Source organism: Sardina pilchardus, chromosome 6 (assembly GCF_963854185.1).
Source record: "Sardina pilchardus chromosome 6, fSarPil1.1, whole genome shotgun sequence".
NCBI lineage: Eukaryota > Metazoa > Chordata > Actinopteri > Clupeiformes > Clupeidae > Sardina > Sardina pilchardus.
Window position 1 is genome coordinate 13818223 of NC_084999.1, and position 14355 is coordinate 13832577.

The 14355-nt window shown below is 50.8% G+C and overlaps 1 protein-coding gene across 2 annotated transcripts in view; it reads left to right on the top strand.

Moving 5' to 3' along the window:
- Positions 1-14355, top strand: part of LOC134082664 (intermembrane lipid transfer protein VPS13B-like) — a 360061-nt gene that overhangs the window by 107667 nt on the left and 238039 nt on the right. The gene's annotated exons all lie outside the window — the stretch shown is intronic.

The following is a 14355-nucleotide window of genomic DNA, read 5'->3' on the forward strand; positions in this document are numbered from 1 at the left end:
CTCCAGGTTGGGTTCCAAGGTGTTAAATGTTCTAGATGGCAACCAGACAAAGGTGACTGGCACCTCGCTCGGTTCCCACACCTGGGCACCTGGTGACTGTGCGTACGCTAGACGCGTATGCCAGACGAGCTTTTGCGCATATTCGACAAGCGAAGGAACACCAAGAAACTATCAAAATGGATGCAAATCATCAGGCCCTGGCAGCAGACGCTAGCGGTGTCTGTTACACTTGACGTTGTTTGGATGCTGTCGCGAGGCAAACGTTTGCTACTTTCCAGCCGCTCAACTCTTGGATTCCCCCGACCAGGAGAATCCCACTGCGTGTAGGCAGCTGTTTGAGGCAGATTTATTGCAGACTCGCACACAAGCACAAACACACGCAACAAGGGAAAAAAAAAAAAATCCCTGAAAAATCCCAAAAATCCTACATCCCCGGGAAATCTTCACCTGTGACCCAGTGGTTTTTACGGCAGCCGTCCCGGGCTCCGCGTCAGCTGGGCTAACTATCGGGGCAGACGGGGGGGGGGTTTAGCCCCGGGGGAAGGCCGGGAGCGGCGGCGCGTAAGACAATACCTCGGCAGCGGAGACGCGCGGCCAGGCCCTGGTGCTGCAGCGCCGGCCGTCCATCACTTTAAATGCAGGCCGCTGAGACGCGCCGAGGCCCGGCCCTGAATCACCGCGCGCTTGGAAGCCTTAAACATGTCAGCGGCCAGACGCGGCTGCCCCGCCGCCGGACCGGACTGAGCCGAGCAGAACCGCGTCTCTCTCTCTCTCTCTCCCTCTCTCCCTCTCTCCCTCTCCCTCTCTCTCTCTCTCTCTCTCTCTCTCTCTCTCTCTCTCTCTCTCTCTCCCTCTCTCCAACCGATCCACGGAGAGAATCCTGGGACAGCAACATGAAACAAAGCGGGGATTTGCTCGGTTTCGGAAAACCCTCCTGAGCTCCCGGGGCTCCCTTTTCTCCTCCCGCCACCGTCGCCGCGCGCCGTCCATCACCCCGATATGACACTTTATTTACGGGCTCCACGCATAAAAGGGGGGGAAACATCTGAGTCGCAGAGTTTAGAGAGGCAGGGAGGGGATCCGGAGGGAAGCCCCCGGCGCAGATCCATCATCCCGCCTTGTCTGTGTCTGCTGCCGCGCCGCTTCGCTCCGTCATCCAGGCTACCAGGGCCCCGCGTCAGGCCTTCCCCCTCGCAGGCAGCCTTTAAACAGGGCTCCGTATACGGTGACATGGGACCCCTTCCACTCCAGCGTGGAGATGGAGCTGGAGTTGGAGGGTTGTTTTTTTTTTCTTTTCCTGGAGGTATCACAGTAAATTCTGCTAAGTGCATGGAGGACCATTACTATGATTTAGGGAGCATATTATTTCAGCAAAGCAATGCCTCATAAATGCGCTACATACTTTGGAATATTAAACCTGATCCGAACAGAAAGCAGGAGACAGCGGACGAGAGGCGGATAGGGATGGTTCCCAGAAGCCCTGGCTGTGTCTGCGGCAGATGTGTGTCTCAGCTCCCTTCTCCAACACCCTCGCTCTCTCTCTCTCTCTCTCTCTCTCTCTCTCTTTCTCTCTCTCTTCTTTTCCTCCTCTTCTATCTCTCACTGCGTCATTTTCTCTTTGTCTCCTTCACTACACTACCACTTGCTTTCTCTTTTTTAGCTTTTCTTTTTCTTATTTCTTTTCCGTTCCCGCTCACTAACTCCTTCCTTGCCTCTGTAACTTCTTTTGTTCCCAAAGTTGTTAAACTTTCTTTCTTTCTTTCTTTCTTTCTCTCTGTCTTTCTTTCTTTCTTTCTTTTTATGTTCTTTCTCTTTTACATCTCCCCCCCCCCTCGTCTGACTTTCTATTGTTTTGTTCTTTCTCTGTCTTGCTCCTGTCACCATTTTGGGACGCAAATTGAACGCGAGCCCATGAGCCGAGCGCATGTGAGCACACTCCGTATTTCTGCCAAGTGCTCCTTTAATGTCTATTAGACCTGTCAATATGCAGGGGGGAGAGTGTAAAGTAACAAGATCCCCTCCATACCATGTAGGAGCACACTTTCTGTGTGTGTGTGTGTGTGTGTGGGGGGGGGGGGGGGGATCACAGAGAGGATATATGTGTGTTAGTCTGTTTTTGTGTTTAACCTGAGAGTGATGTGGGAGCTCGCCAGCCAGTTAACCCCCTTTGTCACTTGACACCTCAAATCACTGCGTCTTAGAAGCGAGATTTGTCTTTTCAGTGCTCGTTCGGTCCCCCGCCGCGTTGTTAGAAGTCTCTGGGTATTTCTGTCCCAATCACATCGCAGCTCATACATTTGAAAAGCGGCCCTTGCGTCGTCTGGGAGGTACTTCCCAAAGCCATTAGAGCGGCTCTGCAGTCTCGCATGCTCACTCTGCTCCCCGCGCTGCATGATAAATTTGACCCTTTTTTTCCCCCTCCACCGTGGACATGAAACGTGGATTTCAATATTATATGGTCATGAACTCCTCTCCCTTGGGCTTTACTCAAAGTTCAACATTTGCGATGGTGACATTTTTAAATCATGGAAGCGCTTGGCTCGCAGATCAAATGAATTTTTATTTGTCCCATGTGGCACTGTTGATTCTATTTAGCGAATAGAGTCCTTTTTTTTGATCCCCGAGGAATGTGATCATTAGACGTCCATTGAAAGAGGGAGCTGAATGCTGTCAGACACCAAAGACACGCTGGAGACATTACCCAGCGACTCGTAGCCATCTCTCTCTCTCTCTCTCTCTCTCTCTCTCTCTCTCTCTCGACTTTATTTTCGATCTTTAAAACAGCTCCCGGGTCCTCTGTGTATAATGCCATTTAAGGGATGGATTTGTCTTGCTTGGAGTCTCAGTCCTGATCTTACCCTATAAAAGAGAACAGTCGTTAAAGCAAGTTAAAATAGGGGAGTCAGTCAGTGAACATGGTATGTAGTTCAGTAGGAATTTTTCTTCCCCTATTGCAGTAGGGCTTAAGCACCCTGCTGTGCATAAAAAATCTGTAGCACTAAAATCGGTGAACGGACTGCTTTATCAAGATATGCCATTTGTGCCTGTTTCAAAATAAAACGTTGTGCTTTTAGGTTTTGCACAGCGTTGCCAAGGTTTCGACAACAGAATGTACACCAGAAGGCGATTTCAAACCCCCGAAGCGAAGAATATTTCTAGTATTGTTTATTGATGTGAAAACGCCGTCACGCACATTTATGAAAGTCTCCTGTGATCGCGTTCCTGCATAGCATTGTCTCCCAGCGCTTCTGACATGTCGGGGAAACTGACGTGGCTCTCTCGCTGGTTGTGGAGTCTAAAACGAGCAGCGCCAGACGTGCCGTCGGACCCGACCGCACGTTTCTTTTGTCTTCTTTTTCTTTCTCTCGAATGCGTCGACGTAATCTCAGCCCACATTCTTGTTACTGTTTATAATCACCTTGAAACGACTGCATAATTCCCAGTCTAATCTAAGTTTCTTTTTTTTTGCCCTTGTGTTCTTTCCTTTTTTAAACACGTCTTAATCTCTCTCTCTCACACAAAGTCCTCTAACGAAGATGGGTTGGCTTTGAATTTGGCCATCTCCATATGTTTTGCATCTAATTGTTTACCAGCGAATTAAAACAGAATTCCAATTTACTTAGAAAATGGGAGTTCGGCACTCGCAAAAATACTCCCGTAGACTCAGACCAATATGTTTTCATTTAATGAGGCTGAGGTTGGAACATACTAATAAATTAGACACAATTAAAGGCGTGGGATTTATCACAAAAAGAACCAAGCAATGTGGCTTTGAAGAGTGTGGCTTTTATAGACCCTAGGCTGTATATAATAATTTCATACTCAGTGTTTAACCCTTTGCGTTACAACGTGTTGGTCTCACATCAGTTCTCCTAATAGCCAGGGCCGATCCAGAGGGGTCTGCCACTAGCCATTTTTATTTTCCCCATTATCTTTCTTTTTTTTTTTTTTTTTACGATTTTTTGGAGGGAAATACTTTAGTTATTTTATAGTTCTTAGTCTGAAACTTGAATCTCTGTGTGTGTGTGTGTGTGTGTGTGTGTGTGTGTGTGTGTGTGCGCGCGCGCACGCATGCGCACTCTCCAACTTAGTGGGTAATGAGAACCAATATGTCACGGAAAACAGTCAACACGGGCAGGGAGAGAGTGTGTTTGAGCAAGTGTGTGTTTGTGCAAGTGTGTGTGTGTGTGTGTGAGAGAGAGAGAGAGAGAGAGAGAGAGAGAGTGTTTCAGTGTGTGTATTTGAGTGTGTGTGTGTGTGTGTGTGTGTGTGTGTGTGTGTGGGTGGGTGGTGATGATGATGAAGTAGATGCTCATGTGACTGCAGCTGAACTCGGTGGCTTACTGTAGGTCAAGGCCACAATCCCAGGGTCCTGCTCCCAGCCCCGAGCCTGTCACACAAGCCCGCTCTTGCTTTGGGAACAGTGGCTTGTGTGGTCAGAGCACCCCCCAGAGTACTGCAGCTCTCTGTCCTGGGGATTGGAGGTGGGGAGGGGATTGCTTTGCAAAGGGACGTGCAGAAATTCAAGTTGGGGGAGGGGGGAGGGGGGGTGCTGCGTGTTGTAGTGCAGCGACCACCCCCCACCCCCTCCTCATGTGAACTCAACTCAACTGGGTTACAAGTCTGCAGGTGTTCTCCCACCCCATCCTCGGAGGAGGGGGGCGGGGGAGCGGGGCGTAGCGTAGAGGGGGGAGGGGACGGGGGCGTCCTGGGGTGGGCTTTATGATCATAAGAACAGAGAAAGCGAAAGAGAGAGAGAGAGAGAGAGAGAGAGAGAGAGAGAGTGAAGGAAAGAAAGAGAGCGCGCATGTGTTCTCCCCAGGCACGCCAGCAGCTGCGAGACAATGATTTATGCCTCTCCCAGAACTGGGGGATTTCGAAATGTTACATTTAATCAAACGCACGGAGAGTGGAGCAAATGTTAAGGATGTTCCATATAAAGCACGCAGTTTTGATCTCTTTACCATACCCGGCAAGCTGTGGGAATACAGGAACAAAGTCATCTTTAATCTTAATTTAAACATATTGAGAAAAGCAACAAGGAATTAAAGGACTGCCGAGCACAGTAATGCTAAACATATTTAGCCCCCTAATTGCTTTGAAATCTTTTTTTTTTTTCTCCCCCTTTTTTTCGTCGTACATTATTGGCCGAACTTTAGACAGACGGGAACAGAATGTTTCAAAGGTTGGTGTTTACGCGCCCGCCGCCCCAGCAGCTGCAGCGAGGGCTTGGGTGTTTTGGGTGAGCGGCATCTTATTTTGCACTTCCTACAGACGTGACAGTTTAATTAAAGCTTTTGGGAGAGATGTCATGCACCTGAGCTGACACCTTTGTGAGTGGCGCACGATTTTTTGGAAGAGATGAGCCGCAGGAGAACAGGAGGCCCCTTTGTGAGGTCTGACACCACGTTTACGCAGCCATGCGTGACGGGCGGATTAGAGGACCGCAGCCATCTTCGGGCTAATCTGTGTAAACAAAAGAAACGGCTTCTTCCCGAACGTGAATGACGCGTCGCTGTGTAGTGTAGCAAGTGTGCTCCAGTCTTTGTGGTTCTGGACTCGTGTGTGTGTGTGTGTGTGTGTGTGTGTGTGTGTGTGTGTGTGTGTGTGTGTGTGTGTGTGTGTGTGTGTGTGTGTGTGTGTGTGTGTGTGTGTGTGTGTGTGTGTGTGTGTGTGTGTGTGTGTGTGTGTCTGGATATATGCCTGTTTTGTAATTTATATATGTGTTGATACTTGTAACTGAATGGGAAAAAAAGTGCATTTGAGTTCCTCATGCACATCTATTTTTGGATATTGTGGCGCCTGTGGCAAAAAAAAAGTCTGCGTGAACTTGTATGAAGTCAGAATTTGTATCATGTTAAGTTACATATGCATTTAGAGAGTTGAGGGCAGTGAAAAGTGTGTCTTTGTGAGAGCGAGAGAGAGAAAAAGTTGAAATATGGGATGTGGATATGAAGTGTGTGTGTGTGTGTGTGTGTGTGTGTGTGTGTGTGTATATGAGTGGGTGTGCATATGGATGCATGGGCCAGGTGGACTCCAGCAAGACCTCACCCCACCGACACGCAGAGCAGAGCGGAGCAGAGTAATGGAAGCAGGTGGACTGGGGACCGAGCCGGGCTTTGATCAGGGCCCTGACGGCTGGTGCCCTTGAGACCTCTCTCCGTCCCACTCAAGATCCTCACCCCCCCCCCCCCCCCACAACCCCCCCCTTCCCTCGGTCGGCCTTTGCTCTGCTCTCCTCCATCTGAAATCGGATCTCCATATGGGTGTGCAGGCCAGGGACCCCCACAACTGGGCGTGAGTTCGGGGTTCCCCTGGCAGAGCTCCCTGTTGGAACATCTCGCAGGCCCCTCTGACAGCTTGTGCTCCATCACTGAGGCAGGCTGCATGTAAACACCGGCTCCATCACTGACAGACATGAAGAACAGGAGTGATCTTCTGGTGGCCGTCCAGCCCCATGCCAATTCAATCAGCCTCAACGTTGTTGGGCTTTTGTTGACTTCCTGTTCAGGCACCCTTCTGGTATGGCTTGGTTACCTGTTCCTGCCTAAACCTGTTGTCGACCTTCGTCACCCAGACCCGCAGAAACGCAGAACATTTTTCTCCCCCCCGGTTTGGCCGGCTCTCGTCGCCCCCCCGGGGCTGTTGTCTGGGCCCCGGGCGCGTGTTTTGATGCGCTCGTCTCAGCCGCCGCCGCTCTCCAAATAAGCCGTGCTCACCGGGAGGGAAGTAATGGAGAGCGACGCGCCATTTCCCAACATGACAGTTTTGCTTTTTTGCCCGGAGACCCACTCCTGCTGGGCCCTTCCTGCAGCTATGTAAACATCGGGCGTGTGCAACTGACCTCCCCGGGCCACCCTCTGGGCTCCTCCTCGTCGGCTCCACACTGTAGCCATGTGGCTCTGAAGGAGGTTACATTTTTGCCCCTGCCCTGCTGAGCCAGCCTCAGGGGCCAGGATGGAGTCCTGTATGGGCTGGAGAAGTAAACAGTCCCTCTGTTACGGGGCGACCTTTTCACCTTGGAGTGTTCCGCTCTTCCTTAGCGCTTGGAGCCAAATAAGCCTCATTTGTATATAAGAGCTACTATTGGAGGAGCTGTGTGGCGTAAAAGGTCAGTTTACTTAAAATGGCGTGCTTAATTGCACACTTGCATTTCTTCACAGATTGCATTCTAAGTATGCATCCTACAGTAATGATCTATTTTTTTTGGGGGGGGGACTGTAATGTAATGAGGGCTTTGGCCTTTAAGCCGGCACCACAGTCTTGGTTTACAGTTCCACTCATTAGTGCTGCAGTGGTACTTTTCCCTCCTCGGTCATGGCAGAAGGGAGCTGCTCTGCTAAAAGTATTACCGAGGCCTCGTCGGAAATATGCAGCAGCGCGGCTCTCCCAGTGAGCCCTCCCCTCGGTGATATTCCCCTCCGTCCTTGATTGAAATAAATGGAAGGAAATGGCTCATCGCACCCCCCCCCCCCCCCCCCCACATGCCATGGGGGCATGTAGAGCAACATTAAGCACGTCGGGGCAATTGATTCGGCGCTTGGGGAGGGGGGGAAGCGGAGTGGGAAAAAAAGGCGCCGCCTCCTGATCCCCGCTGCCCAAACGACTGGCCATTACTCGAGTCGGCGAAGTGTGAAGTCGTCGGACTACTTAAAACACTCTCACAGTGCTTAGAGCGGCCAGGGAGTGTGGGCAAGCCAGGCTGATCTCACCTCGCGGGTCCCGGTGTGGGTGGATGTGGCGTGGGGAGGAGGGGGGGGGCGGGTGGGGCAGGTGGGGGCATGGTGGTCACGCTCACAGCGCCGTGGAGATCAACGTCGCTTGCTATCAGGAGCGGGCCCGCTCGGGAAGCCCGCAAGTGTGAACAGGGGTCGTTCCGGGTCACTGCCGCTTCTCATCACAAGGGATGAGAGAGAGAGAGATGGAGAGAGAGAGAAAGAGAGGGAGAGAGAAAGAGGGAGAGGAGGCAAAGCAGTGCCTGAGATAATTGCGGCTGGCCTGTGGAAACCGTTGCTCTTTTTTTCTCTCTCCACTCCGTCATTCTGTTGGCAGCAATTAAACCTGTTGCAGGATGAAGTTTCTTTGGCTCGGCCTGTTCTCGCTCATGGGACTCTGTACATGCAGAATTAGAACGTGGATCTTTAAACAACCATATTCACAAACCCCTATCATGTCACCCAGTGTCTCTGTCAATTGGAATATAGAGGAAGACATGTGTGTTAATTATGGGATGGTGGTGCATAGTACCTTATGATAATAAAGGTTGCAGTTGCTTTCATTTGGAGTTAAATGTTAATTGAAGTGCTTCTGGTTTGCAGTGAATAAACTGAGAACTGACATAGAGACAGACATAATACAGGAGTCCGTTCCTCATCTCTTAATGTCTTAATGTCTTAGTGTGTGTGTGTGTGTGTGTGTGTGTGTGTGTGTGTGTGTGTGTGTGTGTGTGTGTGTGTGTGTGTGTGTGTGTGTGTGTGTGTGTGTGTGTGTGTGTGTGTGTGTGTGTGTGTGTGTGTGTGTGTGTGTGTGTGTGTGTGTGTGTGTGTGTGTGTGTGTGTGTGTGTACTGTACGGAAGAGAGAGTAGAGGAGGAGGTTGTGTTTGTGCTATGGAGCCATCACTCAGTGATGAATAAGCTATGCCAAGTGCGGTCATCTCCCCCCTAGTTGCAGGCAACCCCCCTACACACACACACAACCTCAGTCTTCCACTGGCCTGTAAAAATCATGGGAAAATGAAGTCCCTCTTCTCTCCCTCTCTCATTGTAAAGGGGGCCATACCCTTTGGCTACCGCGCAGCTGGAAAATTGTGATCTTGCTTGTCAGCTACTGGGCGTAATGCAATTCCCAGGGCACCGGGATTCATTTTCCACCAAGGTGCAATTCATTCCCAGTGTTTGTCAGAGGAGACACTTGCGCCGAATGCCTTTCCGCGGGTCCCCACTCGAGAGGTCCGGCAGAGTTTTTCGAGTGCTCCCTGCCTGTGCGGAGTCATTAGAGTGAGTAATTATAAATGAAAGTCCTTTGTGAGAGGCATTACTGTTCTGCTGCCCGCGCGCCCGCCCGCCCTCCCTCCTCGGCCCCAGCTCCAGCTCCTCGCCAGCTGCTTCTGCTATTTCTCTTTTTTAGCCACGCCGCCACCGCTAGTGCTGCTGCTAGTGCTAGTGCGCCGCAGCTCTGGAATCTTTTAAAGTGGAAGGCGAGGGGGGCACTGAAAGCTGTGTTTCATTTCTCTTTCTCTCTCTCTTTCTCTCTTTCTCTCTCTCTCTCTCTTTCTGTCTCTGTGTCTCACTTTTAAGTCCTGCAGTGGTTCTTGGGAACATCCATGCTGACTTGGTCACTGAAGTGTACCTTGGTAATCCAGGCCTTCCATGTAGCTTAGAGACTGTTTACACTTTATCCAAAGCGGGCTAAGTAGCTAAAAGAGGTCAGTTGTGTTAACCTTATCTAATTGAATGTTGTCCTTGGATCAAAGGTTGCCACATTCCAGACAGTCAGATCAAATGCCATAACACAATCAAAACAATTGGCTCCCTTGGATGGCTTAATCACTGAGCTTAATCACCTTTATTGCCGAGCATTAGAGCGGACATCCACTGAGATAACGCCACCAATCACCACGCTGCCCTGTTTCACGCCACTCATCTCTCTCCCTCTCTCTCCCTCTCTCTCTCCCTCTCTCTCTCCCTCTCTCTCTCTCTCTCTCTCTCTCTCTCCCTCTCCCTCTCTCTCTCTCTCTCTCTCTCCCTCTCTCTCTTTGTCGGCATCTTGATGTGTTCTACCCTGCTGGAGAAACTAGGTTATGAAGTGAGGTGAAGGGAAGCCATTAATCACCCAGGATTGTTTATTAACGAGGTAAACCATTCCAGCGGGTGCTTCAGCTAGTTCACAGAGGTCTGGGCAGGGAAGTAATAAACAGGTTATAAATTATATTTGCACCAAGGAATAAAGACAAACACGACTCAAAATGTGTGATTACGCAGACATTACGCTCATCACCGTGCAACCGAATGACTATGGCTTTTTAAATGTTTTTTAAGTCGATCTTAAGTACATTTTAAGTACTTTTTTTTGTGCGTATGGTTCATGAATCGGAATGGCACAGCACATTTTATGGTGGTTTTTTTCCTTCTGAAGTACATTAGGTCAGGCAGAAAGCTTTAGGAAAACTGGAGTGGAATGTCCCGGGAATGCCCCTTCCGTGTACTGCTTTATGATCCTCCTCATTACCCCCAGGTTTCATTACTCCTGTTCCATCCCTGATCAAGCCCTCGCGGCCTCCCCCCCCCCCCTCGGGGCTCGCCTGAGCGCGCCGAGTTACTGATTCATCACCGGTGATAACCCGAGTTAAGATGCGTTCCCCGGCCCAGCGCAGCAGGTCGTTTTTCTGTGCCGGTAGCGGAACAAATTGGTGTCTCCCTGGGTGAACGAAGACATCAAAACACGAGAGAGCGGTGGGAGGCCAGGGGAGCTCATTAGCTTTTCCCTCCCACCATCAGCGAGCCACTTTCCCAGAGTTCTCTGGGGCGGGCCCTCCGGACGGCCGTTCCCCACTCTAGGTCGACGTGCGGACCTTAATCCCCCCCAACACTCCCATCAAAGAGTGCGAGAGATTAAAAGTCATTTGCGCCTGACACGTCCCCCACAGAAAAAAGGCAGGGTGGGGACGGGGTTTTGCATGCAGTGGATCGATGGGTGGAAGCCGGAGGGTGGACAGCAAAGAAAGTGTTTTGTGGAAATCCTTTGACACTGGCGTGGCATTAATCTCGGGAACAGCCGCTTAAGCTGTAATTAATTAATCTAATTAGGCCGCGTCAGTGGGACGGGGGAGAGAGGGAGGAGAGATTTCTCACAGCTCTCGAGCTGGAGTTAAAAAGCCCGTAATTAATAGAATCAGCCAGTAGGAACCGAAGGGGCTTTTCGATTCACCGAGATGGAATGTGACACCACACCACCGTGGAATTCTGAAAAGTCTGAAAGGGGAAAGGCCAGAAAAGGGAGGAGAAGACAGAGGTAGAGAACAGAAGAGAGAGAGAGAGAGAGAGAGGGAGAGAAGGAAAAGAGCGGGTAAAGGGTTAATGGTCCCAAACGGCACAGAGGGAAATGTCTAACCGTGTCCTTCATTTAGTTCCAAACATGAACAGATACATTGTGTTGGTGGCCCTGGTGCTGTGCGCTGGTTGCCAGGCTGGTAATGGTGCGGTGGGCCCTCTCTGCAGCTGCTCCTGCTGACCCCTCAGCCCAGTTATTATGAGAGCCGCATGTCTCCTCTCCTCCTCTCCTCCTCTCCTCCTCTCCTCCTAAACCAGCGTTTCTCAAACTGTGGGGCGCGCTCCACTAGTGGGGCGCAGAGACATGCCAGGTGGGGCGCGAGCTGACGTGAAAAACCGGAGATTTCTTTTTAAAGCCTGTGCCTTCCTTTATTGATAATTACGAGAATGCACCTCCATCTCACAAAACAAACACAAACAAGGTAATCTAGACTCTTGTAGGCCTATCATTTACCAGATGAAAATGTTAGTCTGTCCTGGAATCATAGCCTAGTCCGAAAAAAATGATTGATGTCGGAATTTTAATTGCCGCGGAAACAAAAAAACCTGTCTATGTTCGAGACGAGCGCAGTAAAATTGAAGGATATCTTGGCTATCTGTCTGACGACACAATTGCTGTTCTGCGATCTCGAAGAACAACTGCTTGACAAACGCAAACACCCATGTTTTGCCTTGCAAGTGGACAAGGCCACCCAGTTACAAAGGTGGTTTAGTTATTGCTTATGTCCGCTTTGTTAACTTGACAGCGGGCGAAGATATTCTATTCTGCGAGTATGCCAAAAGTAGGGCCACTGCAGATGAACTATTCAACATTTATCTCAACAATTAGTCTACCTGGCAGAACATGACATCAAATGGGAAAACTGTGAGGGACTTTGCTCGGTTGGCGCACAGACGATAGCAGGTAAAATAAATGCTATCGTCGTGATAAAGAGGGTAGTGCCCGATGCGCAACAGACGGACTGTTTCATTCAGGGAAGCGCTCGCGTCAAGGCTTGACCTGAATAAGATTTTGAACGAGGTTGTGAGAGTGTTGAACTTCATTTATAACACAATGGTAGCATATAGTTGGCCCTTTTGCTGTATTATTGGAAATCAGCTTTTTTTGAAGCAAGGATTGACACCTTGTCAATGACAAAAAACTGACGTTATTGGTCATTGATTTAGATTTTCAATTTCTCTATTTTTGAACTGATATCTTTAGTAGCCTAACTGTTATTTGTTAGGCCTACTAATGTATATTTAGCAAGTGACATTATAAATATGACAATTTTGAGCTTGACCTATACTTTCTATAGAGCGATGATGGACAGGTGGGGCTTGAGAAAGCCCCCTTGATCAAAGTGGGGAATGAAAGAAAAAGTTTGAGAACCACTGTCCTAAACCATTCCCATTTGGGCCAGTAACAGATTGACAGAGCTGAGGTCTCTTTTGCTGTCTACACACATTTACTCTCCAGAGGAACACAGACAAGCTCCTGGACTGGGAATTTGTCCTCCCTTGCACCCCTCCCCCCCCACCCCCCCATCCCTTACCGCCACCTACTCATTTTCACCACGTGGAGCACCACTCATTTTATGAGTCCCAGCTCCAGACGCGCTTTACTGTCTCTGCCTCTCAACCACAGAGCCAGTCACCAGCAAACCAACAGGACAGGGAAGCTTGCCAGAGTGATTGGCAGCTTAATCCCCCGCCTCCCCCTCCCCCTCCCCGACATTAAATCAAATCACAAACACTATCAGATCCCGGGATTGAGAAGCGCGAGCTCTTGGCTTTTTTTCCCCTCGTCGCAGCTCGGGGATATTGGAAGCATGTGGGCCCCCTCGGCGCTGTCTCGCACGTAGTCGCCGTGGCTACTGTGCTTCCGTGCGAGTCACGGAGCGCTTCGCGATTAGTCAGCGAACGTGGGCTTCCTGCGTCGTCGTTTCTCCCCCGGCCCTCCTCGTGTCTTTGGCTCCAGCGTCGCTATCCGGCCCTGTCACTGCTCATTTGGAGACGGCTCTGTTGAAACTACAGCCCCCCCCCACACACCCTCCCCCACCCCCACGGCTGCCTCTCTGTAGTGATTTGGAGTCGTCAACAGGGCCTGTGCCTGAGAGAGAGGGCCTCTGCGTTACATTAGCAGCAGACAAGATTTCCTTTCTTATGTCTTACCAGAGCGCCTCGCGGGCCTGTTGTGCGACGCTGGCAAAAGCAGTCTCGCACATCTTCACGACGCACACGAGGGAACGCTGAAAAGTATTAAACGTATTTATAGGCCGATCAGTTCGCCGTGGCGTCTCCGGGGCAGTGTGTACGGGAAGCGTGTTTGAGTGGAAAATTTATGGAAAAAAACACACACAAAAAACGCCAAAAAAAAAAAAGCCTTTCCAAAAGCCCGCTCCTCTTCGGTAGGTGTTTCTGCACGAGTGGCTCCATGCTCTCTCCTCCCACTCTCTCTTGCGAATGCGGGTGGGTGTCCTTGGCCCCCGCGCGTCGCTCGGCCATCCCTCGGCCCGGTTAAGCCGATAAACATTTACCCGCTCCGTGTGGGAGTGGGAGCGTTTGGCTGCGTCGGCTGATATTTAAGACCAGTCTGCGCGCTGTGTATGATTAAACAGTGATGGATGTCTGGAGCGCTCGGGAGAAAATGAATGGGCTCCTCTCCCAAAGTGTGCACTCAGGCCATAGTTCCACCGCTGCTCGGAGGGGGAGGAAGAGAGAGAGGCTTTGTCATGCGCGGCAAAGCGCTCCAAGACAAAGTGCACCGGCGCGGCCTTCATGCCGGGGGCTTGATAATCTCCATGCTTTCGGTTTGCATTACAAAGCGTATTAAAAAGCGTCCAAAAAGGAGGGAAATGCGCTGGGTGCATAGCAGCGCTGGCTGAGGCATAGCTTTTGGACTCGCACAGGCCTCAGTCCTCCATGCACGGAGCGGAGGCTCTGATGGTAATGGACGAGCGAGGCGCTCGCTGTCGGGGGCGCATGACGTGCCGTACACAGCCGTCATCGCGCTGACCTTCGCGAGCCCCCCCCCTGCCCGCTCCGTGATTTCACGCTCCTCTCTCTCTCGATCTTCCCTCTCTCCCGCGCCTCGCTTTTTCCACCTGCTGGCCGGGGCCCGCGCCTTACGTCAGACTTCCATCGCGTCAGCGGTGTTTTCTCTAAGCGCCATTCATCGCTCCCCGCATTCCACCACACTCCTCATATATACCCCCCTCTCTCTCTCTCTCTCCCTCTCCCCCCCCCTCTCTCTCTCTCTCTCTCTCTCTCTCTCTCTCTCTCTCTCCCTCTGTCTCTCTCTCCCTCTCTCCCTCCCTCTCCCCC